The sequence below is a fragment of the Haliotis asinina genome, chromosome 4 (genome assembly GCF_037392515.1).
Source record: "Haliotis asinina isolate JCU_RB_2024 chromosome 4, JCU_Hal_asi_v2, whole genome shotgun sequence".
NCBI classification, from domain to species: Eukaryota; Metazoa; Mollusca; class Gastropoda; order Lepetellida; family Haliotidae; genus Haliotis; species Haliotis asinina.
The window spans coordinates 68,266,782-68,294,696 of NC_090283.1; the positions used below are offsets into that span (position 1 = coordinate 68,266,782).

The 27,915-nt window shown below is 41.2% G+C and overlaps 35 non-coding genes across 35 annotated transcripts; all 35 read right to left on the reverse strand.

The window, feature by feature from the left end:
- Nucleotides 1-8,579: 8,579 nt before the first annotated feature.
- On the reverse strand, nt 8,580-8,653 carry Trnat-agu (transfer RNA threonine (anticodon AGU)). The gene has a single exon. It is a non-coding gene; the product is annotated as a tRNA-Thr (tRNA).
- Nucleotides 8,654-9,244: 591 nt separating this feature from the next.
- Nucleotides 9,245-9,318, reverse strand: Trnat-agu (transfer RNA threonine (anticodon AGU)). The gene has a single exon. It is a non-coding gene; the product is annotated as a tRNA-Thr (tRNA).
- Nucleotides 9,319-9,576: 258 nt separating this feature from the next.
- Trnat-agu (transfer RNA threonine (anticodon AGU)) lies at nt 9,577-9,650 on the reverse strand. The gene has a single exon. It is a non-coding gene; the product is annotated as a tRNA-Thr (tRNA).
- A 259-nt stretch (nt 9,651-9,909) lies between these two features.
- Trnat-agu (transfer RNA threonine (anticodon AGU)) lies at nt 9,910-9,983 on the reverse strand. Its single transcript has one exon. It is a non-coding gene; the product is annotated as a tRNA-Thr (tRNA).
- A 259-nt stretch (nt 9,984-10,242) lies between these two features.
- Nucleotides 10,243-10,316, reverse strand: Trnat-agu (transfer RNA threonine (anticodon AGU)). The gene has a single exon. It is a non-coding gene; the product is annotated as a tRNA-Thr (tRNA).
- A 258-nt stretch (nt 10,317-10,574) lies between these two features.
- Nucleotides 10,575-10,648, reverse strand: Trnat-agu (transfer RNA threonine (anticodon AGU)). Its single transcript has one exon. It is a non-coding gene; the product is annotated as a tRNA-Thr (tRNA).
- A 591-nt stretch (nt 10,649-11,239) lies between these two features.
- Trnat-agu (transfer RNA threonine (anticodon AGU)) lies at nt 11,240-11,313 on the reverse strand. The gene has a single exon. It is a non-coding gene; the product is annotated as a tRNA-Thr (tRNA).
- Nucleotides 11,314-11,571: 258 nt separating this feature from the next.
- On the reverse strand, nt 11,572-11,645 carry Trnat-agu (transfer RNA threonine (anticodon AGU)). The gene has a single exon. It is a non-coding gene; the product is annotated as a tRNA-Thr (tRNA).
- Nucleotides 11,646-11,903: 258 nt separating this feature from the next.
- Trnat-agu (transfer RNA threonine (anticodon AGU)) lies at nt 11,904-11,977 on the reverse strand. The gene has a single exon. It is a non-coding gene; the product is annotated as a tRNA-Thr (tRNA).
- A 257-nt stretch (nt 11,978-12,234) lies between these two features.
- Nucleotides 12,235-12,308, reverse strand: Trnat-agu (transfer RNA threonine (anticodon AGU)). The gene has a single exon. It is a non-coding gene; the product is annotated as a tRNA-Thr (tRNA).
- Nucleotides 12,309-12,565: 257 nt separating this feature from the next.
- Trnat-agu (transfer RNA threonine (anticodon AGU)) lies at nt 12,566-12,639 on the reverse strand. Its single transcript has one exon. It is a non-coding gene; the product is annotated as a tRNA-Thr (tRNA).
- Nucleotides 12,640-12,897: 258 nt separating this feature from the next.
- On the reverse strand, nt 12,898-12,971 carry Trnat-agu (transfer RNA threonine (anticodon AGU)). The gene has a single exon. It is a non-coding gene; the product is annotated as a tRNA-Thr (tRNA).
- A 589-nt stretch (nt 12,972-13,560) lies between these two features.
- On the reverse strand, nt 13,561-13,634 carry Trnat-agu (transfer RNA threonine (anticodon AGU)). Its single transcript has one exon. It is a non-coding gene; the product is annotated as a tRNA-Thr (tRNA).
- Nucleotides 13,635-13,892: 258 nt separating this feature from the next.
- Nucleotides 13,893-13,966, reverse strand: Trnat-agu (transfer RNA threonine (anticodon AGU)). Its single transcript has one exon. It is a non-coding gene; the product is annotated as a tRNA-Thr (tRNA).
- A 258-nt stretch (nt 13,967-14,224) lies between these two features.
- Nucleotides 14,225-14,298, reverse strand: Trnat-agu (transfer RNA threonine (anticodon AGU)). Its single transcript has one exon. It is a non-coding gene; the product is annotated as a tRNA-Thr (tRNA).
- A 257-nt stretch (nt 14,299-14,555) lies between these two features.
- Trnat-agu (transfer RNA threonine (anticodon AGU)) lies at nt 14,556-14,629 on the reverse strand. The gene has a single exon. It is a non-coding gene; the product is annotated as a tRNA-Thr (tRNA).
- Nucleotides 14,630-14,887: 258 nt separating this feature from the next.
- On the reverse strand, nt 14,888-14,961 carry Trnat-agu (transfer RNA threonine (anticodon AGU)). Its single transcript has one exon. It is a non-coding gene; the product is annotated as a tRNA-Thr (tRNA).
- A 589-nt stretch (nt 14,962-15,550) lies between these two features.
- Trnat-agu (transfer RNA threonine (anticodon AGU)) lies at nt 15,551-15,624 on the reverse strand. The gene has a single exon. It is a non-coding gene; the product is annotated as a tRNA-Thr (tRNA).
- A 590-nt stretch (nt 15,625-16,214) lies between these two features.
- On the reverse strand, nt 16,215-16,288 carry Trnat-agu (transfer RNA threonine (anticodon AGU)). The gene has a single exon. It is a non-coding gene; the product is annotated as a tRNA-Thr (tRNA).
- A 589-nt stretch (nt 16,289-16,877) lies between these two features.
- Trnat-agu (transfer RNA threonine (anticodon AGU)) lies at nt 16,878-16,951 on the reverse strand. Its single transcript has one exon. It is a non-coding gene; the product is annotated as a tRNA-Thr (tRNA).
- A 591-nt stretch (nt 16,952-17,542) lies between these two features.
- Nucleotides 17,543-17,616, reverse strand: Trnat-agu (transfer RNA threonine (anticodon AGU)). The gene has a single exon. It is a non-coding gene; the product is annotated as a tRNA-Thr (tRNA).
- A 588-nt stretch (nt 17,617-18,204) lies between these two features.
- On the reverse strand, nt 18,205-18,278 carry Trnat-agu (transfer RNA threonine (anticodon AGU)). The gene has a single exon. It is a non-coding gene; the product is annotated as a tRNA-Thr (tRNA).
- A 258-nt stretch (nt 18,279-18,536) lies between these two features.
- Trnat-agu (transfer RNA threonine (anticodon AGU)) lies at nt 18,537-18,610 on the reverse strand. Its single transcript has one exon. It is a non-coding gene; the product is annotated as a tRNA-Thr (tRNA).
- A 919-nt stretch (nt 18,611-19,529) lies between these two features.
- Trnat-agu (transfer RNA threonine (anticodon AGU)) lies at nt 19,530-19,603 on the reverse strand. The gene has a single exon. It is a non-coding gene; the product is annotated as a tRNA-Thr (tRNA).
- Nucleotides 19,604-20,192: 589 nt separating this feature from the next.
- Nucleotides 20,193-20,266, reverse strand: Trnat-agu (transfer RNA threonine (anticodon AGU)). The gene has a single exon. It is a non-coding gene; the product is annotated as a tRNA-Thr (tRNA).
- Nucleotides 20,267-20,855: 589 nt separating this feature from the next.
- Trnat-agu (transfer RNA threonine (anticodon AGU)) lies at nt 20,856-20,929 on the reverse strand. Its single transcript has one exon. It is a non-coding gene; the product is annotated as a tRNA-Thr (tRNA).
- A 590-nt stretch (nt 20,930-21,519) lies between these two features.
- Trnat-agu (transfer RNA threonine (anticodon AGU)) lies at nt 21,520-21,593 on the reverse strand. Its single transcript has one exon. It is a non-coding gene; the product is annotated as a tRNA-Thr (tRNA).
- A 590-nt stretch (nt 21,594-22,183) lies between these two features.
- On the reverse strand, nt 22,184-22,257 carry Trnat-agu (transfer RNA threonine (anticodon AGU)). Its single transcript has one exon. It is a non-coding gene; the product is annotated as a tRNA-Thr (tRNA).
- A 1,252-nt stretch (nt 22,258-23,509) lies between these two features.
- On the reverse strand, nt 23,510-23,583 carry Trnat-agu (transfer RNA threonine (anticodon AGU)). The gene has a single exon. It is a non-coding gene; the product is annotated as a tRNA-Thr (tRNA).
- Nucleotides 23,584-24,173: 590 nt separating this feature from the next.
- On the reverse strand, nt 24,174-24,247 carry Trnat-agu (transfer RNA threonine (anticodon AGU)). The gene has a single exon. It is a non-coding gene; the product is annotated as a tRNA-Thr (tRNA).
- A 590-nt stretch (nt 24,248-24,837) lies between these two features.
- Nucleotides 24,838-24,911, reverse strand: Trnat-agu (transfer RNA threonine (anticodon AGU)). The gene has a single exon. It is a non-coding gene; the product is annotated as a tRNA-Thr (tRNA).
- A 589-nt stretch (nt 24,912-25,500) lies between these two features.
- On the reverse strand, nt 25,501-25,574 carry Trnat-agu (transfer RNA threonine (anticodon AGU)). Its single transcript has one exon. It is a non-coding gene; the product is annotated as a tRNA-Thr (tRNA).
- A 589-nt stretch (nt 25,575-26,163) lies between these two features.
- Nucleotides 26,164-26,237, reverse strand: Trnat-agu (transfer RNA threonine (anticodon AGU)). Its single transcript has one exon. It is a non-coding gene; the product is annotated as a tRNA-Thr (tRNA).
- A 588-nt stretch (nt 26,238-26,825) lies between these two features.
- Trnat-agu (transfer RNA threonine (anticodon AGU)) lies at nt 26,826-26,899 on the reverse strand. The gene has a single exon. It is a non-coding gene; the product is annotated as a tRNA-Thr (tRNA).
- A 590-nt stretch (nt 26,900-27,489) lies between these two features.
- Trnat-agu (transfer RNA threonine (anticodon AGU)) lies at nt 27,490-27,563 on the reverse strand. The gene has a single exon. It is a non-coding gene; the product is annotated as a tRNA-Thr (tRNA).
- Between the last annotated feature and the right edge of the window lie 352 nt (nt 27,564-27,915).

The window sequence follows — 27,915 nt, forward strand, 5'->3', positions numbered from 1 at the left end:
CAGCAGTTACACCTACAACCAACAACAGTCGGGGGTTGGTCACTTTATGTTGGTTACACCACCGTTTTTTACCGGCAGCTACTCTCTTAGGATTCTTCTGTCTGGTTACTGTTTGTGAAGGGGTCACTTCCCTCACTGTGGGGGTTTCCCCCAGTGGGGTTTCCCTCACTGTTGGGGGTTCCTGTGAAGGGGTCACTTCCATCACTGTGGGGGGTATCACCTCGGGAGCAGCATCCATCTATACTATTATTATTATTTTTTCTCTCAAATTGACAATGTTTTGCCGTGATAATCGCCGCCGTCACTGGAGCCAACAACATGCCATATTTGTGGTACAGCCCGCAGCTGATAGAGCTCACGGCGTGTTCGATAAAAGGGTCTTTCTCGAGGTCTTCCCACAGGTAAAGTCGGCGCTCTGGTGGAATGGGAAAGAAGTATGATACAATACCGGTGTATATCTGGGTCATAGCCGATCCTATTGTCTTTGTCATTTCTGCTCCGAGCCGGGACTCGTATCTAGCGTACAGCTTATCGATTTCTTCGGCTGACATTTTGTGAATTTTATCCGGAGTGTAGTCTCCAAAGTAATGTTTGGCTTTGCCGCCAACAGCCAACGCCACCAGTTTCTCTCGCTTGTCATCAGTGGGGCCTGCCGGCGGCGTGGGGGAACCCTCCACAGACAATTGTTCGAGCAATTCCTCACACTCCATCTTATAATATAACAAGTAAGATTTAGTTTTAACTATATAATACCCGATACAGACAAAACACAGAGAAATGAAGGTTAAGTTGCACACGACAAATACTTCAAATATCATAGCTATATACTTAGCTTTGCTTAGCTTTGCTTAGCTTTGCTTAGCTTTGCTTAGCTTTAGCATACTATATATGCCACTGGTTGGTCGGTTTTTAGAACGAGCTTAGCGTGTTTAGTTTCAGCGAGCTGTTTCTTCACCCGTTCCCGTTCTAATTTACTCATCACATCGTTCTCTCTCAAACACTCCTCAAACGAATCCCTGTCCTTGCAGTGAAATAAGGCCACCCATCGCGTCTGCTCCCTGAGGTCTTTCAACACCGAGTTGAACTTCTGCGTTAGCACCCAGACGCTGTGATTTGCATGCCGGCCGGAGAAGGCCAGGTACGATAGCATGTCTCTCTTTTTTGTTATCTCGCGATTAGCGCTGCAGTCGTCCAGTATGAACAGCGTCGGTTCCCCTTTAAATTTCTCGTGAAGAGCTTTCAACCAGTCCTGCAGGCGTGTTCCAGGGTCGATTTTGTGTACGTCCGGGTCCGTCATCACCCAAGGTCGCGCGTACGTTTTATTCATGCTCAGAGTAGGGCACATGATAACGATGTTATCGAACACACCCTTGTAGTAACCCTCCAACATATCCAACACGAAAACGGTCTTCCCACAGCCAGTCTGCCCGCACACTATGGCGCAGTGTGGGTCAGTGGGTAGTTGTGGGTACCCCTGGGGGGTGTGGGGGTACCCCCCATCAGTAGATGGCTTGCACGAATCTCCCATTGTCTATATTAAGTTGCGCGTCCATAATAACGTACAGATATAATTTCAACTTACCAGCGGGTTGAGCTTTCTTAGTAATCTGGATGGTTATCCCTTCGCTGCCGTTATCTATACGGCGCCCGCTACCGTGCAGTTTATCATCATCCGTGGATCGCATGTCCAACCATAGGGCGTACTTGGTGGTCAGGTATTCACCAATCTGCACGGAGCCGAGGTCCAGGTCCTTTGTTATATAATCCCCCACTGGTAGCTTTTTTATCTCATCCCACTGCTGGTGTGGCCTCATACCATGACTGAACAGCTGGTTGGGCACGCCCTCGATGGTAACTTCCACCTTTTCAATCTCGGGGTTGAAAAACTTCTCGCTGTCCCTCCGGAATGGATCGTAATACTCCACGGGGACGACCAGGATACCTTTCATCGATCGCGCCGGCACGTTCAGGTTGATATTCCACACAGTGTCGCTCTTATCTCGCATGACTGATCTATGTCTCAGTACGCGATCGTACAGGATAGCCATCTTCCCAGAGTACTGGCTTCGAACCTGCCTGGCCAGCTCCGGGCTAGTGACCATGTCGAACTCCAGAGAGATGTTGTCTATGGCATAACTGGCCTCATCACCGTTCGGCGTATGCACTACTTTGCTATAGTCGTTAAACGTGAGCTCGTATTCGAGCCTATCACCCAGCGCGGCCTGGTAAAACGGCGCGTGTCCCGTGAGCAACTCGAAGTCGAGCGGCACGCAGAATCGATTAGCTTGTCTAGCTGGTCTGGCGTGAAGGCATACCCTATACGCGACCGGGTTGATTTGCTGATATCCTGGTACACATCATTGACTCGTTCTCCCTCGCTTTTCCAGAGATCCTTGTAGCAGTGAAACACGTCGCTGTCGTCGATACTCAGCACCTCGTTACCGCTGATCTTGACGGTCGTTTTCTTAATGATAGCTCGACCCACGTTCCGCACTAGCTCGCGTTTGTCGTTGTCGGAGGTCAACGTGATATTGAACGCCAGTCGAACAGTGCCTGGTACAATGAGGTCATTCTCACCAAGGTTTGGAAATCTAACCAGCAGAGTTTGATTCTGGTCTATCTTGCTGGGATTGTTGGTGATGGTCACCGACTGGCGCACGGCTCTGGCTCCTAATGGCTCTCTCAATCTTCTGAAAGGATCTAATTTTCTGCCGTACATTGTTATATAAAAGAAATATATTTTTAATACTAATGGATGAAGACATAGATATGACGGAGATGCCGGGCGCTAGTGCCCAGGCATTCGATGATGAGCAGGAGACCTCATTTACTAGTTCACCATTGAACCAAGAACTCTTGGAAACAACGGTAAATGATTATTACGAAAGTTTAAGAAGAGATAAAAACTACGTTGAACCACAGGGTCGATACCATAAGAATTTTTTTATTGATACAAAGGGTGTTCTACGCCTTAAGTCTGACCCAGGGGTTGACCTCTTTAACAAGAGCAATAAAAAACCACTGGCCTTGTCAACTCTAGCCAGCCGCCATGGTGTCGAATTTATCCGTAAAAATCTAAACATGAATGATTACGGTGGTGCAATACCTAAGGCCGTTAAAGAAGATCTGCAAGCTACCAGATCCCACCTCACCATTAGAGATGAAATGACACCACAGCGTGCTACAGAAGCCTCGGACAGCATAGAAAAACTGTTGAGCACCTACTGGGACAAACCGTTACCGGGGTTTGACTTTCCGGTAAGGGAACTGCGCGGCTTAGACGAAGCCGTGAAAAGCGTGCGTGGAGAACTCGTGAACAACATGGGGAAACTGAACGAAATCGACGAGCACATCGCTAGGGAAAAAACCAAACTCAACAAAACTGAAAACGATGATATGAAGCGTCGTATCAATGAATGACTACGTGATTTAGAAGACGAGAGACGTACATGATTGGAATCCGCTTCCTCGAATCGTGAACAGCTTCGATCCCAGATCAGTCGTATTCGGGAAACAATCGATAGAATACTGAACGAGGATACAACTTTAGCCAACAGGATTCGGATATTGTTCCGGGAGCAAGGGATCACCATCGCCAGCATTCTGACTGCATTGGGTTTCATTATATCAACCCTGGTGGTGTCACTGGTGGGGGGAACCCCCACACCTGCCGGCGGGGGAACTCCCACTCCCACAGGCAGTGGTGTTAAAGACTGGATAAAAAAACTCGGGGAAGGCCTAGCTAAACTGGCTGGTAAAGCCGCCGAAGCCCTTCCCGGCATCCTGGGTAGCATCGTCTCGTGGTTGTTGAGCGCTCTGTCTAAAACTGCCATGTGGCTCAGTCAAAACCTGTGGGCAGCCATCGTCGCCGTGGCGGGTCTGGTGTACGTAGCGGCTAAGAAATCTTTAACCAAATAAGTCCCAAAGTTACCCCACCAACCACCAGGGCTGTTTTATTATCAATATGCTGCTGATAGGGGGGTACCCCCACATGTATATGGGTGTGTGTGGGGGGCATATGAATTTTAGGCTCCGGAGGTGGCGCCACTATACCCTTTTCACGTGGTGGGATGTGTGGGATATAGGGGGTGTTAATATCGGGGTTGATACCCAACTTTTGGTCCGCCGTGGCTATGACTATTTTGTTGTTATAACCCACCACTTTTTTTATTCTCAGTTGCATATCACTCGGAGCCATGTACAACCCCACGCCGAATACGTAATTGACTTTCGATCTGGCGTATTCTAACACGTTTTGGTAACGGTCGATGGCCCTCGGGAGATCAACTGGAGAATTGATAGCATCCTCAACGTTGGAAACGAACTGTTTCTGAGCGTCGTAAGCAGTTCCCTTACCGAGGATGTTGGAACGCGTCATAGACTGCGCACCCAACAGCGCCCACACGTACGTTCGAATCGAGTCGTTCAAGCGTATTGTACCAGCACGAGTGAATTCTTTCAATGTTTTTGAAATCATTTTAGTCCAGGCTGTGGCTGCATCAGGATTGGTTTGTTTTATACAGCTGACATGGATCTTTTCATTCGTTGTGGGACCTGTAAATGTATGACGGTTTGGGTTGTATGAACCATCTTTAGAACCGGCCTGATATGTTCCGGACCTGTAGAAGTACACGAGAACTATACCGAGACCATGGTTCACACCAGGAAGGCGAAAGTCTTTATTCGTTGGAATCTCAAACTCCCCACAAATACGTTCATAAGCGCGTCTATCATAGGGGTTATTCGTCATACTCCACGCTTTATCTTGGGGAAGAGGAGCACTTATTTCCTTCAATATTCGTCTCGTTTGATAATAAATATGAAACAAAATAACCGCCTTACTCAGTTCATCTATACCGTAGTCTGGTGTCACACCCGACCCTGTCGTCGCACACCACACAGGAAAGTTGAGTTGGTTCTGCCAAAACTGCATTGGGTTTTGATTCCAGTTTACCACCGCCTGCGCGTTATTAACGGACACGATATAGTTTTCAAAGATGTTAATAAAGGTTGTTTTAAACCCCGTACCATCTGCATTCACCACGATTTTCAAGTGTGCTAAATCCATATTATAATATATAAATTATATATTATAATATGTACATAACACTTCCAGGGATAACGAGCGGTGAGGCCGTTCAGCTGACGCACGCGATCGATAACACGTCAGGTCAACTCGAAGTCGCACTCTGCGATATCACCTACCTACCGCAATGGACTAACATCAACGCCAGCAACAATAAGCTGTTCGTCAGTGGAACTCGCAGTCAGATAACTGACGGCTACTACAGCGTGTGCTCTCTAAACGACGAGGTCTTCAAACCCCTGGGAGCCGAACTCAAGATGAACGACTCAAACGGTACAGTGGTGTTAATCAACAACGGAAGAAACCCCTTGAGGCTCGGCCGACCATTAGCGAGGATACTCGGTATGTCTCCTGACGAGATAAAACCAACAACAACCGTCACAGGCACGAAGTTACCCGACCTAGTACCGTACCGAGAGCTGTACATTCATCTCGATCAGGTGAGCACAACGTATAACATTCAAGGAGGTCACCCTTCCACTATACTGAGAGCAGTGCCGGTAAAAACTGAGAAATACAACGACGGTAGAACCGAGTCGTTTTCACCACGGCAGTATAAGAGATTAACCCAGGGCAACATACCTGAGCTGACAATATCGGTGTTAGATATAAATCATAATCCTGTAAATATAGGATACCTCAGCTTAACGCTTCATGTAAAATGACCAGCGCACAAGGGCCCGGAGTGAAAAAATGCGTCAATATCGGGATCACCGACCTCGGAGACACGCGCGGTTTCGACGCTCCCGGAGTAGATGGTAAATCGTACGCCTTGCAACTGAAAAACAACATTTACAAACGCGTTGAAATCCCCTCCGGTGGAACCCTAAGTGATATGATAGATACCACAAGAGCAACAGTCAACACTAAGTACGCCCTTGTCAACACCGGTGATAATAATTGGATAATATACCCATCGTTCGGGGGTAAACTGTTCGACTTAGACGATGTTGAGAGCACTACCGTCGTCCAAAACAAACCATATATGCTCGTCTTCACCGAAGATAACAAGTGGGTGTTGTTACCCGATAACGACGACTGGTTTCTCAATATTAGACTCGTCTCCCCTTACGTGTTTACGGATAACAAAGACAACCACCTAAACAAAGTCGTGAACAATGGAACCCTGCTCGTGGCTTACGTCCCAACTCAGAGACGTAGCGTAGTCGTCAGCCCAGTCAACACTATGGCTATCGAGTAAACCAGCCATACAAAACGTGAAATTGCAGTTGGTGTCTGAATTCGAAGGTGTGGTCACTATACTAGAGAGTCTACCGGCAAACTCAACACTGATCATCAAAGTCTACCTAGGGGAACCATCGGGGAATGATGTCGAGATCGTGAAGGGGATCAAACTCGGGTGGGTGAAACGACACCAGTATCAAGTTTGCAACGTTTACGTGCGGGTGGGTGTCGGCTCCAACACCAGTCTGCAGGGGGTCAACGTGATCGTGGAAAACAAGATATCACTAATCAATATCTTCCTGCCTGACAACATACACTTCATGGGTATGAAGTTAACCCCTGAATTATTATCAGAAAACCAGTTGGAAATTATATCGTAATAGTATAATAATGACCAGTCATCGTCCCAACACTACGCTTAACGACCTAGGAGATACGGAGGGATTCGATCAGCCTGGTGAGGAAGATGAATTATACATCCTGCACTTCAAAGACAACGTGTACAGACGGGTGTCGTTATCAGATTTAAAAGAGCCTAAATGGCTGATCAACTTAACAATCACCTCACCTTATATCACATTAAAAGAAGAAAAGGGGGGGTACATCTCTAAGATTAGGAATAACGGTATCTTGCCCGGGGATTTCATTACGGAGAATAACGCAACAGTCTCGATAGATTCTTATATTGGAGAAAAAAGTAGGTTAAGTTCTGACACAGAAAGTAAATTAACATTTAGCAGTAAGTTTTTTTTACCCAAGGAGCATCTTGATCAAATAAACTAGCTCTACACAATCATCATAGAAGTCGTCTTTACGTATTTTAACCAGGAAAACTCCTCGAAAGGACGCCAAATTTTACCCGGGTTGACAATACACTGGTATAACGAACACGTAGGTCAATATTGCCGTATTGTTATACAACGGGATACCCCCACGGGTCCTATAAACCGCTTAATAAGCCTCCCTGGGGTTTTTATTACAACAGAAAAGTCTATTGGCTTCACACCTATTATCCTTAATTATGATCTATCCCTTGTAGGCTTCAAATTCATTCGTGAAATATTAACTGAAACCCAATTAAAATATTTTTCAAAATATATATTATAGATGGGTCTGTACCCAGTCGTAGAGGAAGTAGCAAAGACGCTGGAAACCGTAGATGGGTTCCGCTTGAGACAGTTATGTGATGTGAAACGTCAACTAGAACAAGACCGTGACACGCGGAAAGCACTATGTAAAAAGTACAATAGAGCTTTCAATATCGTGGACGGGGTTGACACTACCCTTATGGCAACCAGCATGGGACTAGGGGCGGCAGGCGTTGGGTTGTTGGCTACCATCGTGGCTGCACCTATAGTGCTAGGTATTGAAATAACGGCTGGGGTGGCAGGGTTGGCAGGGTTGGCGCTTAAGTTAGTATCACGCAGACTTAATCGTAAGGCATTGAAACACGACGAGATCAGGGTTCTGGCCGAAGCAAAGCTGAACACAGTGAGTGAGCGAATTTCCACGGCACTCTCTGACAGTAAGATCTCAGAAGAGGAGTTTCGTTCAATCCTATCTGAACTCAAAAAATATAACGGAATGAAACAAGATATTCGGTCCAAGTCTCGTAAGTCTGCTATCAGCGAGGACGAGAAAAAAAAGTACATAGAACAGGGGATACAAAAAGCCCAGCAAGCCTTTATTATGAACACCAAAGAGATCGTAGGCGGTTCACGTTAAACTGTTTCATCGATATAAACATAACATAGGGGAACACGAGGGCGATAGCCGTAAGCGGGCCACCGATCCTATATGGTCAGTCAAAACTTACAACATAGATAAAGTGGATATGAAAGCCGACGAACCTAACTTGCACTACTTGAGGGATGGGCCGGGTAGGGGTTTTGTAAGAGAAGAATTATTGATCGTACCGTACGGCAAAGTGCTACCTCCTACCAACACACGGTAAACTGTTTCATAGACACCCAACCTTTTTGTAGTAGGGGTAATAGTAGCAAGAGCTAATGACCCAACCAAAGCCTTATTTAGTAAATAAGGCTTTGTAGAGACATTTCTTGAAAGTGGTCCAGAACTGTCATTCCTTATACTACTCCTATCTTTAGAACGAGTGTGAAAGAATAATCGTTTATGTCTATTTGGGAAACTGTGACATGCGATTCCAATCATATCCATTTGTACACAAGCTCCGGTATCAGTCTAATGTTGTTGACAATAATAACAGCAAATCTTACATGTGAAATGAAAATTGAACTTTGCAAAAGAAATTGATAAACACAAGTGGTAGCCTTTGTGAAAAAAAGGAAGGCTCCAGGGGGAGTCGAACCCTCGACCTTCTGCTTACTAGGCAGACGCTCTAACCAACTGAGCTATAGAGCCAATGGGATAGAACAAGTTACAATAGTCTATACTTCATTTATGTTTCACCTATCTTTAGAACGAGTCTGAAAGAATAATCGTTTATGTCTATTTGGGAAACTGTGACATGCGATTCCAATCATATCCATTTGTACACAAGCTCCGGTATCAGTCTAATGTTGTTGACAATAATAACAGCAAATCTTACATGTGAAATGAAAATTGAACTTTGCAAAAGAAATTGATAAACACAAGTGGTAGCCTTTGTGAAAAAAAAGGAAGGCTCCAGGGGGAGTCGAACCCTCGACCTTCTGCTTACTAGGCAGACGCTCTAACCAACTGAGCTATAGAGCTGATGGGATGGACAAACTACAATAGTCAGTACTTCATTTATGTTTGAGCTATCTTCAGAGTGAGTCTGAAAGAATAATCGTTAATGTGTCTTTGGAGAAGTGTGACATGCGATTCCTAAAATACCCATTTTACACAAACGCAGATATCAGTCTGATGTTATTGAATACAATAACAGCAAATTCTAAATGTGAAATGAAATTGAACTTAGCAAAATGAAGTGATAAACACAAGTGGTAGCCTCTGTGAAAAAAAAGAGGAAGGCTCCAGGGGGAGTCGAACCCTCGACCTTCTGCTTACTAGGCAGACGCTCTAACCAACTGAGCTATAGAGCCAATGGGATAGACCAAGTAACAAGAGTCTATACTCCATTTATGTTTCACCTATGTTTAGAACGAGTGTGAAAGAATAATCGTTTATGTCTATTTGGGAAACTGTGACATGCGATTCCAATCATATCCATTTGTACACAAGCTCCGGTATCAGTCTAATGTTGTTGACAATAATAACAGCAAATCTTACATGTGAAATGAAAATTGAACTTTGCAAAAGAAATTGATAAACACAAGTGGTAGCCTTTGTGAAAAAAAGGAAGGCTCCAGGGGGAGTCGAACCCTCGACCTTCTGCTTACTAGGCAGACGCTCTAACCAACTGAGCTATAGAGCCAATGGGATAGAACAAGTTACAATAGTCTATACTTCATTTATGTTTCACCTATCTTTAGAACGAGTCTGAAAGAATAATCGTTTATGTCTATTTGGGAAACTGTGACATGCGATTCCAATCATATCCATTTGTACACAAGCTCCGGTATCAGTCTAATGTTGTTGACAATAATAACAGCAAATCTTACATGTGAAATGAAAATTGAACTTTGCAAAAGAAATTGATAAACACAAGTGGTAGCCTTTGTGAAAAAAAAGGAAGGCTCCAGGGGGAGTCGAACCCTCGACCTTCTGCTTACTAGGCAGACGCTCTAACCAACTGAGCTATAGAGCCAATGGGATAGACCAAGTAACAAGAGTCTATACTCCATTTATGTTTCACCTATCTTTAGAACGAGTGTGAAAGAATAATCGTTTATGTCTATTTAGGAAACTGTGACATGCGATTCCAATCATATCCATTTGTACACAAGCTCCGGTATCAGTCTAATGTTGTTGACAATAATAACAGCAAATCTTACATGTGAAATGAAAATTGAACTTTGCAAAAGAAATTGATAAACACAAGTGGTAGCCTTTGTGAAAAAAAAGGAAGGCTCCAGGGGGAGTCGAACCCTCGACCTTCTGCTTACTAGGCAGACGCTCTAACCAACTGAGCTATAGAGCCAATGGGATAGACCAAGTAACAAGAGTCTATACTCCATTTATGTTTCACCTATCTTTAGAACGAGTGTGAAAGAATAATCGTTTATGTCTATTTGGGAAACTGTGACATGCGATTCCAATCATATCCATTTGTACACAAGCTCCGGTATCAGTCTAATGTTGTTGACAATAATAACAGCAAATCTTACATGTGAAATGAAAATTGAACTTTGCAAAAGAAATTGATAAACACAAGTGGTAGCCTTTGTGAAAAAAAGGAAGGCTCCAGGGGGAGTCGAACCCTCGACCTTCTGCTTACTAGGCAGACGCTCTAACCAACTGAGCTATAGAGCCGATGGGATGGACAAACTACAATAGTCAGTACTTCATTTATGTTTGAGCTATCTTCAGAGTGAGTCTGAAAGAATAATCGTTTATGTTTCTTTGGAGAAGTGTGACATGCGACTCCTAAAATACCCATTTTACACAAACGCAGATATCAGTCTGATGTCATTGAATACAATAACAGCAAATTCTAAATGTGAAATGAAATTGAACTTAGCAAAATGAAGTGACAAACATAAGTGGTAGCCTATGTGAAAAAAAAGAGGAAGGCTCCAGGGGGAGTCGAACCCTCGACCTTCTGCTTACTAGGCAGACGCTCTAACTAACTGAGCTATAGAGCCAATGGGATAGACCAAGTAACAAGAGTCTATACTCCATTTATGTTTCACCTATCTTTAGAACGAGTGTGAAAGAATAATCGTTTATGTCTATTTAGGAAACTGTGACATGCGATTCCAATCATATCCATTTGTACACAAGCTCCGGTATCAGTCTAATGTTGTTGACAATAATAACAGCAAATCTTACATGTGAAATGAAAATTGAACTTTGCAAAAGAAATTGATAAACACAAGTGGTAGCCTTTGTGAAAAAAAAGGAAGGCTCCAGGGGGAGTCGAACCCTCGACCTTCTGCTTACTAGGCAGACGCTCTAACCAACTGAGCTATAGAGCCAATGGGATAGACCAAGTAACAAGAGTCTATACTCCATTTATGTTTCACCTATCTTTAGAACGAGTGTGAAAGAATAATCGTTTATGTCTATTTGGGAAACTGTGACATGCGATTCCAATCATATCCATTTGTACACAAGCTCCGGTATCAGTCTAATGTTGTTGACAATAATAACAGCAAATCTTACATGTGAAATGAAAATTGAACTTTGCAAAAGAAATTGATAAACACAAGTGGTAGCCTTTGTGAAAAAAAGGAAGGCTCCAGGGGGAGTCGAACCCTCGACCTTCTGCTTACTAGGCAGACGCTCTAACCAACTGAGCTATAGAGCCGATGGGATGGACAAACTACAATAGTCAGTACTTCATTTATGTTTGAGCTATCTTCAGAGTGAGTCTGAAAGAATAATCGTTTATGTTTCTTTGGAGAAGTGTGACATGCGACTCCTAAAATACCCATTTTACACAAACGCAGATATCAGTCTGATGTCATTGAATACAATAACAGCAAATTCTAAATGTGAAATGAAATTGAACTTAGCAAAATGAAGTGACAAACATAAGTGGTAGCCTATGTGAAAAAAAAGAGGAAGGCTCCAGGGGGAGTCGAACCCTCGACCTTCTGCTTACTAGGCAGACGCTCTAACCAACTGAGCTATAGAGCCAATGGGATAGACCAAGTAACAAGAGTCTATACTCCATTTATGTTTCACCTATCTTTAGAACGAGTGTGAAAGAATAATCGTTTATGTCTATTTGGGAAACTGTGACATGCGATTCCAATCATATCCATTTGTACACAAGCTCCGGTATCAGTCTAATGTTGTTGACAATAATAACAGCAAATCTTACATGTGAAATGAAAATTGAACTTTCCAAAAGAAATTGATAAACACAAGTGGTAGCCTTTGTGAAAAAAAGAAGGCTCCAGGGGGAGTCGAACCCTCGACCTTCTGCTTACTAGGCAGACGCTCTAACCAACTGAGCTATAGAGCCAATGGGATAGACCAAGTTACAATAGTCTATACTCCATTTATGTTTCACCTATCTTTAGAACGAGTGTGAAAGAAAAATCGTTTATGTCTATTTGGGAAACTGTGACATGCGATTCCAATCATATCCATTTTTACACAAGCTCCGGTATCAGTCTAATGTTGTTGACAATAATAACAGCAAATCTTACATGTGAAATGAAAGTTGAACTTTGCAAAAGAAATTGATAAACACAAGTGGTAGCCTTTGTGAAAAAAAGAAGGCTCCAGGGGGAGTCGAACCCTCGACCTTCTGCTTACTAGGCAGACGCTCTAACCAACTGAGCTATAGAGCCGATAGGATGGACAAACTACAATAGTCAGTACTTCATTTATGTTTGAGCTATCTTCAGAGTGAGTCTGAAAGAATAATCGTTAATGTCTCTTTGGAGAAGTGTGACATGCGATTCCTAAAATACCCATTTTACACAAACGCAGATATCAGTCTGATGTTATTGAATACAATAACAGCAAATTCTAAATGTGAAATGAAATTGAACTTTGCAAAATGAAGTGATAAACACAAGTGGTAGCCTCTGTGAAAAAAAAGAGGAAGGCTCCAGGGGGAGTCGAACCCTCGACCTTCTGCTTACTAGGCAGACGCTCTAACCAACTGAGCTATAGAGCCAATGGGATAGACCAAGTTACAATAGTCTATACTCCATTTATGTTTCACCTATCTTTAGAACGAGTGTGAAAGAATAATCGTTTATGTCTATTTGGGAAACTGTGACATGCGATTCCGATCAGATCCATTTGTACACAAGCTCCGGTATCAGTCTAATGTTGTTGACAATAATAACAGCAAATCTTACATGTGAAATGTAAATTGAACTTTGCAAAAGAAATTGATAAACACAAGTGGTAGCCTTTGTGAAAAAAAGAAGGCTCCAGGGGGAGTCGAACCCTCGACCTTCTGCTTACTAGGCAGACGCTCTAACCAACTGAGCTATAGAGCTGATGGGATGGACAAACTACAATAGTCAGTACTTCATTTATGTTTGAGCTATCTTCAGAGTGAGTCTGAAAGAATAATCGTTAATGTGTCTTTGGAGAAGTGTGACATGCGATTCCTAAAATACCCATTTTACACAAACGCAGATATCAGTCTGATGTTATTGAATACAATAACAGCAAATTCTAAATGTGAAATGAAATTGAACTTAGCAAAATGAAGTGATAAACACAAGTGGTAGCCTCTGTGAAAAAAAAGAGGAAGGCTCCAGGGGGAGTCGAACCCTCGACCTTCTGCTTACTAGGCAGACGCTCTAACCAACTGAGCTATAGAGCCAATGGGATAGACCAAGTAACAAGAGTCTATACTCCATTTATGTTTCACCTATCTCTAGAACGAGTTTGAAAGAATAATCGTTTATGTCTATTTGGGAAACTGTGACATGCGATTCCAATCATATCCATTTTTACACAAGCTCCGGTATCAGTCTAATGTTGTTGACAATAATAACAGCAAATCTTACATGTGAAATGAAAATTGAACTTTGCAAAAGAAATTGATAAACACAAGTGGTAGCCTTTGTGAAAAAAAGGAAGGCTCCAGGGGGAGTCGAACCCTCGACCTTCTGCTTACTAGGCAGACGCTCTAACCAACTGAGCTATAGAGCCGATGGGATGGACAAACTACAATAGTCAGTACTTCATTTATGTTTGAGCTATCTTCAGAGTGAGTCTGAAAGAATAATCGTTTATGTTTCTTTGGAGAAGTGTGACATGCGACTCCTAAAATACCCATTTTACACAAACGCAGATATCAGTCTGATGTCATTGAATACAATAACAGCAAATTCTAAATGTGAAATGAAATTGAACTTAGCAAAATGAAGTGACAAACATAAGTGGTAGCCTCTGTGAAAAAAAAGAGGAAGGCTCCAGGGGGAGTCGAACCCTCGACCTTCTGCTTACTAGGCAGACGCTCTAACCAACTGAGCTATAGAGCCAATGGGATAGACCAAGTAACAAGAGTCTATACTCCATTTATGTTTCACCTATCTTTAGAACGAGTGTGAAAGAAAAATCGTTTATGTCTATTTGGGAAACTGTGACATGCGATTCCAATCATATCCATTTTTACACAAGCTCCGGTATCAGTCTAATGTTGTTGACAATAATAACATCAAATCTTACATGTGAAATGAAAGTTGAACTTTGCAAAAGAAATTGATAAACACAAGTGGTAGCCTTTGTGAAAAAAAGAAGGCTCCAGGGGGAGTCGAACCCTCGACCTTCTGCTTACTAGGCAGACGCTCTAACCAACTGAGCTATAGAGCCGATGGGATGGACAAACTACAATAGTCAGTACTTCATTTATGTTTGAGCTATCTTCAGAGTGAGTCTGAAAGAATAATCGTTAATGTCTCTTTGGAGAAGTGTGACATGCAATTCCTAAAATACCCATTTTACACAAACGCAGATATCAGTCTGATGTTATTGAATACAATAACAGCAAATTCTAAATGTGAAATGAAATTGAACTTTGCAAAATGAAGTGATAAAAACAAGTGGTAGCCTCTGTGAAAAAAAAGAGGAAGGCTCCAGGGGGAGTCGAACCCTCGACCTTCTGCTTACTAGGCAGACGCTCTAACCAACTGAGCTATAGAGCCAATGGGATAGACCAAGTTACAATAGTCTATACTCCATTTATGTTTCACCTATCTTTAGAACGAGTGTGAAAGAATAATCGTTTATGTCTATTTGGGAAACTGTGACATGCGATTCCGATCAGATCCATTTGTACACAAGCTCCGGTATCAGTCTAATGTTGTTGACAATAATAACAGCAAATCTTACATGTGAAATGTAAATTGAACTTTGCAAAAGAAATTGATAAACACAAGTGGTAGCCTTTGTGAAAAAAAGAAGGCTCCAGGGGGAGTCGAACCCTCGACCTTCTGCTTACTAGGCAGACGCTCTAACCAACTGAGCTATAGAGCTGATGGGATGGACAAACTACAATAGTCAGTACTTCATTTATGTTTGAGCTATCTTCAGAGTGAGTCTGAAAGAATAATCGTTAATGTGTCTTTGGAGAAGTGTGACATGCGATTCCTAAAATACCCATTTTACACAAACGCAGATATCAGTCTGATGTTATTGAATACAATAACAGCAAATTCTAAATGTGAAATGAAATTGAACTTAGCAAAATGAAGTGATAAACACAAGTGGTAGCCTCTGTGAAAAAAAAGAGGAAGGCTCCAGGGGGAGTCGAACCCTCGACCTTCTGCTTACTAGGCAGACGCTCTAACCAACTGAGCTATAGAGCCAATGGGATAGACCAAGTAACAAGACTCTATACTCCATTTATGTTTCACCTATCTTTAGAACGAGTGTGAAAGAATAATCGTTTATGTCTATTTGGGAAACTGTGACATGCGATTCCAATCATATCCATTTTTACACAAGCTCCGGTATCAGTCTAATGTTGTTGACAATAATAACAGCAAATCTTACATGTGAAATGAAAATTGAACTTTGCAAAAGAAATTGATAAACACAAGTGGTAGCCTTTGTGAAAAAAAGGAAGGCTCCAGGGAGAGTCGAACCCTCGACCTTCTGCTTACTAGGCAGACGCTCTAACCAACTGAGCTATAGAGCCGATGGGATGGACAAACTACAATAGTCAGTACTTCATTTATGTTTGAGCTATCTTCAGAGTGAGTCTGAAAGAATAATCGTTTATGTTTCTTTGGAGAAGTGTGACATGCGACTCCTAAAATACCCATTTTACACAAACGCAGATATCAGTCTGATGTCATTGAATACAATAACAGCAAATTCTAAATGTGAAATGAAATTGAACTTAGCAAAATGAAGTGACAAACATAAGTGGTAGCCTCTGTGAAAAAAAAGAGGAAGGCTCCAGGGGGAGTCGAACCCTCGACCTTCTGCTTACTAGGCAGACGCTCTAACCAACTGAGCTATAGAGCCAATGGGATAGACCAAGTAACAAGAGTCTATACTCCATTTATGTTTCACCTATCTTTAGAACGAGTGTGAAAGAATAATCGTTTATGTCTATTTGGGAAACTGTGACATGCGATTCCGATCAGATCCATTTCTACACAAGCTCCGGTATCAGTCTAATGTTGTTGACAATAATAACAGCAAATCTTACATGTGAAATGTAAATGGAACTTTGCAAAAGAAATTGATAAACACAAGTGGTAGCCTTTGTGAAAAAAAGAAGGCTCCAGGGGGAGTCGAACCCTCGACCTTCTGCTTACTAGGCAGACGCTCTAACCAACTGAGCTATAGAGCTGATGGGATGGACAAACTACAATAGTCAGTACTTCATTTATGTTTGAGCTATCTTCAGAGTGAGTCTGAAAGAATAATCGTTGATGTGTCTTTGGAGAAGTGTGACATGCGATTCCTAAAATACCCATTTTACACAAACGCAGATATCAGTCTGATGTTATTGAATACAATAACAGCAAATTCTAAATGTGAAATGAAATTGAACTTAGCAAAATGAAGTGATAAACACAAGTGGTAGCCTCTGTGAAAAAAAAGAGGAAGGCTCCAGGGGGAGTCGAACCCTCGACCTTCTGCTTACTAGGCAGACGCTCTAACCAACTGAGCTATAGAGCCAATGGGATAGACCAAGTAACAAGAGTCTATACTCCATTTATGTTTCACCTATCTTTAGAACGAGTGTGAAAGAATAATCGTTTATGTCTATTTGGGAAACTGTGACATGCGATTCCAATCATATCCATTTTTACACAAGCTCCGGTATCAGTCTAATGTTGTTGACAATAATAACAGCAAATCTTACATGTGAAATGAAAATTGAACTTTGCAAAAGAAATTGATAAACACAAGTGGTAGCCTTTGTGAAAAAAAGGAAGGCTCCAGGGGGAGTCGAACCCTCGACCGTCTGCTTACTAGGCAGACGCTCTAACCAACTGAGCTATAGAGCCGATGGGATGGACAAACTACAATAGTCAGTACTTCATTTATGTTTGAGCTATCTTCAGAGTGAGTCTGAAAGAATAATCGTTAATGTGTCTTTGGAGAAGTGTGACATGCGATTCCTAAAATACCCATTTTACACAAACGCAGATATCAGTCGTGATGTTATTGAATACAATAACAGCAAATTCTAAATGTGAAATGAAATTGAACTTAGCAAAATGAAGTGACAAACATAAGTGGTAGCCTATGTGAAAAAAAAGAGGAAGGCTCCAGGGGGAGTCGAACCCTCGACCTTCTGCTTACTAGGCAGACGCTCTAACCAACTGAGCTATAGAGCCAATGGGATAGACCAAGTAACAAGAGTCTATACTCCATTTATGTTTCACCTATCTTTAGAACGAGTGTGAAAGAATAATCGTTTATGTCTATTTGGGAAACTGTGACATGCGATTCCAATCATATCCATTTGTACACAAGCTCCGGTATCAGTCTAATGTTGTTGACAATAATAACAGCAAATCTTACATGTGAAATGAAAATTGAACTTTGCAAAAGAAATTGATAAACACAAGTGGTAGCCTTTGTGAAAAAAAGAAGGCTCCAGGGGGAGTCGAACCCTCGACCTTCTGCTTACTAGGCAGACGCTCTAACCAATTGAGCTATAGAGCCGATGGGATAGACCAAGTTACAATAGTCTATACTCCATTTATGTTTCACCTATCTTTAGAACGAGTGTGAAAGAAAAATCGTTTATGTCTATTTGGGAAACTGTGACATGCGATTCCAATCATATCCATTTTTACACAAGCTCCGGTATCAGTCTAATGTTGTTGACAATAATAACAGCAAATCTTACATGTGAAATGAAAGTTGAACTTTGCAAAAGAAATTGATAAACACAAGTGGTAGCCTTTGTGAAAAAAAGAAGGCTCCAGGGGGAGTCGAACCCTCGACCTTCTGCTTACTAGGCAGACGCTCTAACCAACTGAGCTATAGAGCCGATAGGATGGACAAACTACAATAGTCAGTACTTCATTTATGTTTGAGCTATCTTCAGAGTGAGTCTGAAAGAATAATCGTTAATGTCTCTTTGGAGAAGTGTGACATGCGATTCCTAAAATACCCATTTTACACAAACGCAGATATCAGTCTGATGTTATTGAATACAATAACAGCAAATTCTAAATGTGAAATGAAATTGAACTTTGCAAAATGAAGTGATAAACACAAGTGGTAGCCTCTGTGAAAAAAAAGAGGAAGGCTCCAGGGGGAGTCGAACCCTCGACCTTCTGCTTACTAGGCAGACGCTCTAACCAACTGAGCTATAGAGCCCATGGGATAGACCAAGTTACAATAGTCTATACTCCATTTATGTTTCACCTATATTTCGAACGAGTGTGAAAGAATAATCGTTTATGTCTATTTGGGAAACTGTGACATGCGATTCCGATCAGATCCATTTCTACACAAGCTCCGGTATCAGTCTAATGTTGTTGACAATAATAACAGCAAATCTTACATGTGAAATGTAAATTGAACTTTGCAAAAGAAATTGATAAACACAAGTGGTAGCCTTTGTGAAAAAAAGAAGGCTCCAGGGGAAGTCGAACCCTCGACCTTCTGCTTACTAGGCAGACGCTCTAACCAACTGAGCTATAGAGCCGATAGGATGGACAAACTACAATAGTCAGTACTTCATTTATGTTTGAGCTATCTTCAGAGTGAGTCTGAAAGAATAATCGTTAATGTCTCTTTGGAGAAGTGTGACATGCGATTCCTAAAATACCCATTTTACACAAACGCAGATATCAGTCTGGTGTTATTAAATACAATAACAGCAAATTCTAAATGTGAAATGAAATTGAACTTTGCAAAATGAAGTGATAAACACAAGTGGTAGCCTATGTGAAAAAAATGAGGAAGGCTCCAGGGGGAGTCGAACCTTCGACCTTCTGCTTACTAGGCAGACGCTCTAACCAACTGAGCTATAAAGCCCATGGGATAGACCAAGTTGCAATAGTCTATACTCCATTTATGTTTCACCTATCTTTAGAACGAGTGTGAAAGAACAATCGTTTATGTCTATTTGGGAAACTGTGACATGCGATTCCGATCAGATCCATTTGTACACAAGCTCCGGTATCAGTCTAATGTTGTTGACAATAATAACAGCAAATCTTACATGTGAAATGTAAATGGAACTTTGCAAAAGAAATTGATAAACACAAGTGGTAGCCTTTGTGAAAAAAGAAGGCTCCAGGGGGAGTCGAACCCTCGACCTTCTGCTTACTAGGCAGACGCTCTAACCAACTGAGCTATAGAGCCGATAGGATGGACAAACTACAATAGTCAGTACTTCATTTATGTTTGAGCTATCTTCAGAGTGAGTCTGAAAGAATAATCGTTAATGTCTCTTTGGAGAAGTGTGACATGCGATTCCTAAAATACCCATTTTACACAAACGCAGATATCAGTCTGATGTTATTGAATACAATAACAGCAAATTCTAAATGTGAAATGAAATTGAACTCAGCAAAATGAAGTGATAAACACAAGTGGTAGCCTATGTGAAAAAAAAGAGGAAGGCTCCAGGGGGAGTCGAACCTTCGACCTTCTGCTTACTAGGCAGACGCTCTAACCAACTGAGCTATAAAGCCCATGGGATAGACCAAGTTGCAATAGTCTATACTCCATTTATGTTTCACCTATCTTTAGAACGAGTGTGAAAGAATAATCGTTTATGTCTATTTGGGAAACTGTGACATGCGATTCCGATCAGATCCATTTGTACACAAGCTCCGGTATCAGTCTAATGTTGTTGACAATAATAACAGCAAATCTTACATGTGAAATGTAAATGGAACTTTGCAAAAGAAATTGATAAACACAAGTGGTCGCCTTTGTGAAAAAAAGAAGGCTCCAGGGGGAGTCGAACCCTCGACCTTCTGCTTACTAGGCAGACGCTCTAACCAACTGAGCTATAGAGCCGATAGGATGGACAAACTACAATAGTCAGTACTTCATTTATGTTTGAGCTATCTTCAGAGTGAGTCTGAAAGAATAATCGTTAATGTCTCTTTGGAGAAGTGTGACATGCGATTCCTAAAATACCCATTTTACACAAACGCAGATATCAGTCTGATGTTATTGAATACAATAACAGCAAATTCTAAATGTGAAATGAAATTGAACTCAGCAAAATGAAGTGATAAACACAAGTGGTAGCCTATGTGAAAAAAAAGAGGAAGGCTCCAGGGGGAGTCGAACCTTCGACCTTCTGCTTACTAGGCAGACGCTCTAACCAACTGAGCTATAAAGCCCATGGGATAGACCAAGTTGCAATAGTTTATACTCCATTTATGTTTCACCTATCTTTAGAACGAGTGTGAAAGAATAATCGTTTATGTCTATTTGGGAAACTGTGACATGCGATTCCGATCAGATCCATTTGTACACAAGCTCCGGTATCAGTCTAATGTTGTTGACAATAATAACAGCAAATCTTACATGTGAAATGTAAATGGAACTTTGCAAAAGAAATTGATAAACACAAGTGGTAGCCTTTGTGAAAAAAAGAAGGCTCCAGGGGGAGTCGAACCCTCGACCTTCTGCTTACTAGGCAGACGCTCTAACCAACTGAGCTATAGAGCCGATAGGATGGACAAACTACAATAGTCAGTACTTCATTTATGTTTGAGCTATCTTCAGAGTGAGTCTGAAAGAATAATCGTTAATGTCTCTTTGGAGAAGTGTGACATGCGATTCCTAAAATACCCATTTGACACAAACGCAGATATCAGTCTGATGTTATTGAATACAATAACAGCAAATTCTAAATGTGAAATGAAATTGAACTTTGCAAAATGAAGTGATAAACACAAGTGGTAGCCTATGTGAAAAAAAAGAGGAAGGCTCCAGGGGGAGTCGAACCTTCGACCTTCTGCTTACTAGGCAGACGCTCTAACCAACTGAGCTATAAAGCCCATGGGATAGACCAAGTTGCAATAGTCTATACTCCATTTATGTTTCACCTATCTTTAGAACGAGTGTGAAAGAATAATCGTTTATGTCTATTTGGGAAACTGTGACATGCGATTCCGATCAGATCCATTTGTACACAAGCTCCGGTATCAGTCTAATGTTGTTGACAATAATAACAGCAAATCTTACATGTGAAATGTAAATGGAACTTTGCAAAAGAAATTGATAAACACAAGTGGTAGCCTTTGTGAAAAAAAGGAAGGCTCCAGGGGGAGTCGAACCCTCGACCTTCTGCTTACTAGGCAGACGCTCTAACCAACTGAGCTATAGAGCCGATAGGATGGACAAACTACAATAGTCAGTACTTCATTTATGTTTGAGCTATCTTCAGAGTGAGTCTGAAAGAATAATCGTTAATGTCTCTTTGGAGAAGTGTGACATGCGATTCCTAAAATACCCATTTTACACAAACGCAGATATCAGTCTGATGTTATTGAATACAATAACAGCAAATTCTAAATGTGAAATGAAATTGAACTCAGCAAAATGAAGTGATAAACACAAGTGGTAGCCTATGTGAAAAAAAAGAGGAAGGCTCCAGGGGGAGTCGAACCTTCGACCTTCTGCTTACTAGGCAGACGCTCTAACCAACTGAGCTATAAAGCCCATGGGATAGACCAAGTTGCAATAGTCTATACTCCATTTATGTTTCACCTATCTTTAGAACGAGTGTGAAAGAATAATCGTTTATGTCTATTTGGGAAACTGTGACATGCGATTCCGATCAGATCCATTTCTACACAAGCTCCGGTATCAGTCTAATGTTGTTGACAATAATAACAGCAAATCTTACATGTGAAATGTAAATGGAACTTTGCAAAAGAAATTGATAAACACAAGTGGTAGCCTTTGTGAAAAAAAGGAAGGCTCCAGGGGGAGTCGAACCCTCGACCTTCTGCTTACTAGGCAGACGCTCTAACCAACTGAGCTATAGAGCCGATAGGATGGACAAACTACAATAGTCAGTACTTCATTTATGTTTGAGCTATCTTCAGAGTGAGTCTGAAAGAATAATCGTTAATGTCTCTTTGGAGAAGTGTGACATGCGATTCCTAAAATACCCATTTTACACAAACGCAGATATCAGTCTGATGTTATTGAATACAATAACAGCAAATTCTAAATGTGAAATGAAATTGAACTCAGCAAAATGAAGTGATAAACACAAGTGGTAGCCTATGTGAAAAAAAAGAGGAAGGCTCCAGGGGGAGTCGAACCTTCGACCTTCTGCTTACTAGGCAGACGCTCTAACCAACTGAGCTATAAAGCCCATGGGATAGACCAAGTTGCAATAGTCTATACTCCATTTATGTTTCACCTATCTTTAGAACGAGTGTGAAAGAACAATCGTTTATGTCTATTTGGGAAACTGTGACATGCGATTCCGATCAGATCCATTTCTACACAAGCTCCGGTATCAGTCTAATGTTGTTGACAATAATAACAGCAAATCTTACATGTGAAATGTAAATGGAACTTTGCAAAAGAAATTGATAAACACAAGTGGTCGCCTTTGTGAAAAAAAGAAGGCTCCAGGGGGAGTCGAACCCTCGACCTTCTGCTTACTAGGCAGACGCTCTAACCAACTGAGCTATAGAGTCGATAGGATGGACAAACTACAATAGTCAGTACTTCATTTATGTTTGAGCTATCTTCAGAGTGAGTCTGAAAGAATAATCGTTAATGTCTCTTTGGAGAAGTGTGACATGCGATTCCTAAAATACCCATTTTACACAAACGCAGATATCAGTCTGATGTTATTGAATACAATAACAGCAAATTCTAAATGTGAAATGAAATTGAACTCAGCAAAATGAAGTGATAAACACAAGTGGTAGCCTATGTGAAAAAAAAGAGGAAGGCTCCAGGGGGAGTCGAACCTTCGACCTTCTGCTTACTAGGCAGACGCTCTAACCAACTGAGCTATAAAGCCCATGGGATAGACCAAGTTGCAATAGTTTATACTCCATTTATGTTTCACCTATCTTTAGAACGAGTGTGAAAGAATAATCGTTTATGTCTATTTGGGAAACTGTGACATGCGATTCCGATCAGATCCATTTGTACACAAGCTCCGGTATCAGTCTAATGTTGTTGACAATAATAACAGCAAATCTTACATGTGAAATGTAAATGGAACTTTGCAAAAGAAATTGATAAACACAAGTGGTAGCCTTTGTGAAAAAAAGAAGGCTCCAGGGGGAGTCGAACCCTCGACCTTCTGCTTACTAGGCAGACGCTCTAACCAACTGAGCTATAGAGCCGATAGGATGGACAAACTACAATAGTCAGTACTTCATTTATGTTTGAGCTATCTTCAGAGTGAGTCTGAAAGAATAATCGTTAATGTCTCTTTGGAGAAGTGTGACATGCGATTCCTAAAATACCCATTTTACACAAACGCAGATATCAGTCTGATGTTATTGAATACAATAACAGCAAATTCTAAATGTGAAATGAAATTGAACTCAGCAAAATGAAGTGATAAACACAAGTGGTAGCCTATGTGAAAAAAAAGAGGAAGGCTCCAGGGGGAGTCGAACCTTCGACCTTCTGCTTACTAGGCAGACGCTCTAACCAACTGAGCTATAAAGCCCATGGGATAGACCAAGTTGCAATAGTCTATACTCCATTTATGTTTCACCTATCTTTAGAACGAGTGTGAAAGAATAATCGTTTATGTCTATTTGGGAAACTGTGACATGCGATTCCGATCAGATCCATTTGTACACAAGCTCCGGTATCAGTCTAATGTTGTTGACAATAATAACAGCAAATCTTACATGTGAAATGTAAATGGAACTTTGCAAAAGAAATTGATAAACACAAGTGGTAGCCTTTGTGAAAAAAAGGAAGGCTCCAGGGGGAGTCGAACCCTCGACCTTCTGCTTACTAGGCAGACGCTCTAACCAACTGAGCTATAGAGCCGATAGGATGGACAAACTACAATAGTCAGTACTTCATTTATGTTTGAGCTATCTTCAGAGTGAGTCTGAAAGAATAATCGTTAATGTCTCTTTGGAGAAGTGTGACATGCGATTCCTAAAATACCCATTTTACACAAACGCAGATATCAGTCTGATGTTATTGAATACAATAACAGCAAATTCTAAATGTGAAATGAAATTGAACTCAGCAAAATGAAGTGATAAACACAAGTGGTAGCCTATGTGAAAAAAAAGAGGAAGGCTCCAGGGGGAGTCGAACCTTCGACCTTCTGCTTACTAGGCAGACGCTCTAACCAACTGAGCTATAAAGCCCATGGGATAGACCAAGTTGCAATAGTCTATACTCCATTTATGTTTCACCTATCTTTAGAACGAGTGTGAAAGAATAATCGTTTATGTCTATTTGGGAAACTGTGACATGCGATTCCGATCAGATCCATTTCTACACAAGCTCCGGTATCAGTCTAATGTTGTTGACAATAATAACAGCAAATCTTACATGTGAAATGTAAATGGAACTTTGCAAAAGAAATTGATAAACACAAGTGGTAGCCTTTGTGAAAAAAAGGAAGGCTCCAGGGGGAGTCGAACCCTCGACCTTCTGCTTACTAGGCAGACGCTCTAACCAACTGAGCTATAGAGCCGATAGGATGGACAAACTACAATAGTCAGTACTTCATTTATGTTTGAGCTATCTTCAGAGTGAGTCTGAAAGAATAATCGTTAATGTCTCTTTGGAGAAGTGTGACATGCGATTCCTAAAATACCCATTTTACACAAACGCAGATATCAGTCTGATGTTATTGAATACAATAACAGCAAATTCTAAATGTGAAATGAAATTGAACTCAGCAAAATGAAGTGATAAACACAAGTGGTAGCCTATGTGAAAAAAAAGAGGAAGGCTCCAGGGGGAGTCGAACCTTCGACCTTCTGCTTACTAGGCAGACGCTCTAACCAACTGAGCTATAAAGCCCATGGGATAGACCAAGTTGCAATAGTCTATACTCCATTTATGTTTCACCTATCTTTAGAACGAGTGTGAAAGAACAATCGTTTATGTCTATTTGGGAAACTGTGACATGCGATTCCGATCAGATCCATTTCTACACAAGCTCCGGTATCAGTCTAATGTTGTTGACAATAATAACAGCAAATCTTACATGTGAAATGTAAATGGAACTTTGCAAAAGAAATTGATAAACACAAGTGGTAGCCTTTGTGAAAAAAAGAAGGCTCCAGGGGGAGTCGAACCCTCGACCTTCTGCTTACTAGGCAGACGCTCTAACCAACTGAGCTATAGAGCCGATAGGATGGACAAACTACAATAGTCAGTACTTCATTTATGTTTGAGCTATCTTCAGAGTGAGTCTGAAAGAATAATCGTTAATGTCTCTTTGGAGAAGTGTGACATGCGATTCCTAAAATACCCATTTTACACAAACGCAGATATCAGTCTGATGTTATTGAATACAATAACAGCAAATTCTAAATGTGAAATGAAATTGAACTCAGCAAAATGAAGTGATAAACACAAGTGGTAGCCTATGTGAAAAAAAAGAGGAAGGCTCCAGGGGGAGTCGAACCTTCGACCTTCTGCTTACTAGACAGACGCTCTAACCAACTGAGCTATAAAGCCCATGGGATAGACCAAGTTGCAATAGTCTATACTCCATTTATGTTTCACCTATCTTTAGAACGAGTGTGAAAGAATAATCGTTTATGTCTATTTGGGAAACTGTGACATGCGATTCCGATCAGATCCATTTGTACACAAGCTCCGGTATCAGTCTAATGTTGTTGACAATAATAACAGCAAATCTTACATGTGAAATGTAAATGGAACTTTGCAAAAGAAATTGATAAACACAAGTGGTAGCCTTTGTGAAAAAAAGAAGGCTCCAGGGGGAGTCGAACCCTCGACCTTCTGCTTACTAGGCAGACGCTCTAACCAACTGAGCTATAGAGCCGATAGGATGGACAAACTACAATAGTCAGTACTTCATTTATGTTTGAGCTATCTTCAGAGTGAGTCTGAAAGAATAATCGTTAATGTCTCTTTGGAGAAGTGTGACATGCGATTCCTAAAATACCCATTTTACACAAACGCAGATATCAGTCTGATGTTATTGAATACAATAACAGCAAATTCTAAATGTGAAATGAAATTGAACTCAGCAAAATGAAGTGATAAACACAAGTGGTAGCCTATGTGAAAAAAAAGAGGAAGGCTCCAGGGGGAGTCGAACCTTCGACCTTCTGCTTACTAGGCAGACGCTCTAACCAACTGAGCTATAAAGCCCATGGGATAGACCAAGTTGCAATAGTCTATACTCCATTTATGTTTCACCTATCTTTAGAACGAGTGTGAAAGAATAATCGTTTATGTCTATTTGGGAAACTGTGACATGCGATTCCGATCAGATCCATTTGTACACAAGCTCCGGTATCAGTCTAATGTTGTTGACAATAATAACAGCAAATCTTACATGTGAAATGTAAATGGAACTTTGCAAAAGAAATTGATAAACACAAGTGGTAGCCTTTGTGAAAAAAGAAGGCTCCAGGGGGAGTCGAACCCTCGACCTTCTGCTTACTAGGCAGACGCTCTAACCAACTGAGCTATAGAGCCGATAGGATGGACAAACTACAATAGTCAGTACTTCATTTATGTTTGAGCTATCTTCAGAGTGAGTCTGAAAGAATAATCGTTAATGTCTCTTTGGAGAAGTGTGACATGCGATTCCTAAAATACCCATTTTACACAAACGCAGATATCAGTCTGATGTTATTGAATACAATAACAGCAAATTCTAAATGTGAAATGAAATTGAACTCAGCAAAATGAAGTGATAAACACAAGTGGTAGCCTATGTGAAAAAAAAGAGGAAGGCTCCAGGGGGAGTCGAACCTTCGACCTTCTGCTTACTAGACAGACGCTCTAACCAACTGAGCTATAAAGCCCATGGGATAGACCAAGTTGCAATAGTCTATACTCCATTTATGTTTCACCTATCTTTAGAACGAGTGTGAAAGAATAATCGTTTATGTCTATTTGGGAAACTGTGACATGCGATTCCGATCAGATCCATTTCTACACAAGCTCCGGTATCAGTCTAATGTTGTTGACAATAATAACAGCAAATCTTACATGTGAAATGTAAATGGAACTTTGCAAAAGAAATTGATAAACACAAGTGGTAGCCTTTGTGAAAAAAAGGAAGGCTCCAGGGGGAGTCGAACCCTCGACCTTCTGCTTACTAGGCAGACGCTCTAACCAACTGAGCTATAGAGCCGATAGGATGGACAAACTACAATAGTCAGTACTTCATTTATGTTTGAGCTATCTTCAGAGTGAGTCTGAAAGAATAATCGTTAATGTCTCTTTGGAGAGGTGTGACATGCGATTCCTAAAATACCCATTTTACACAAACGCAGATATCAGTCTGATGTTATTGAATACAATAACAGCAAATTCTAAATGTGAAATGAAATTGAACTCAGCAAAATGAAGTGATAAACACAAGTGGTAGCCTATGTGAAAAAAAAGAGGAAGGCTCCAGGGGGAGTCGAACCTTCGACCTTCTGCTTACTAGGCAGACGCTCTAACCAACTGAGCTATAAAGCCCATGGGATAGACCAAGTTGC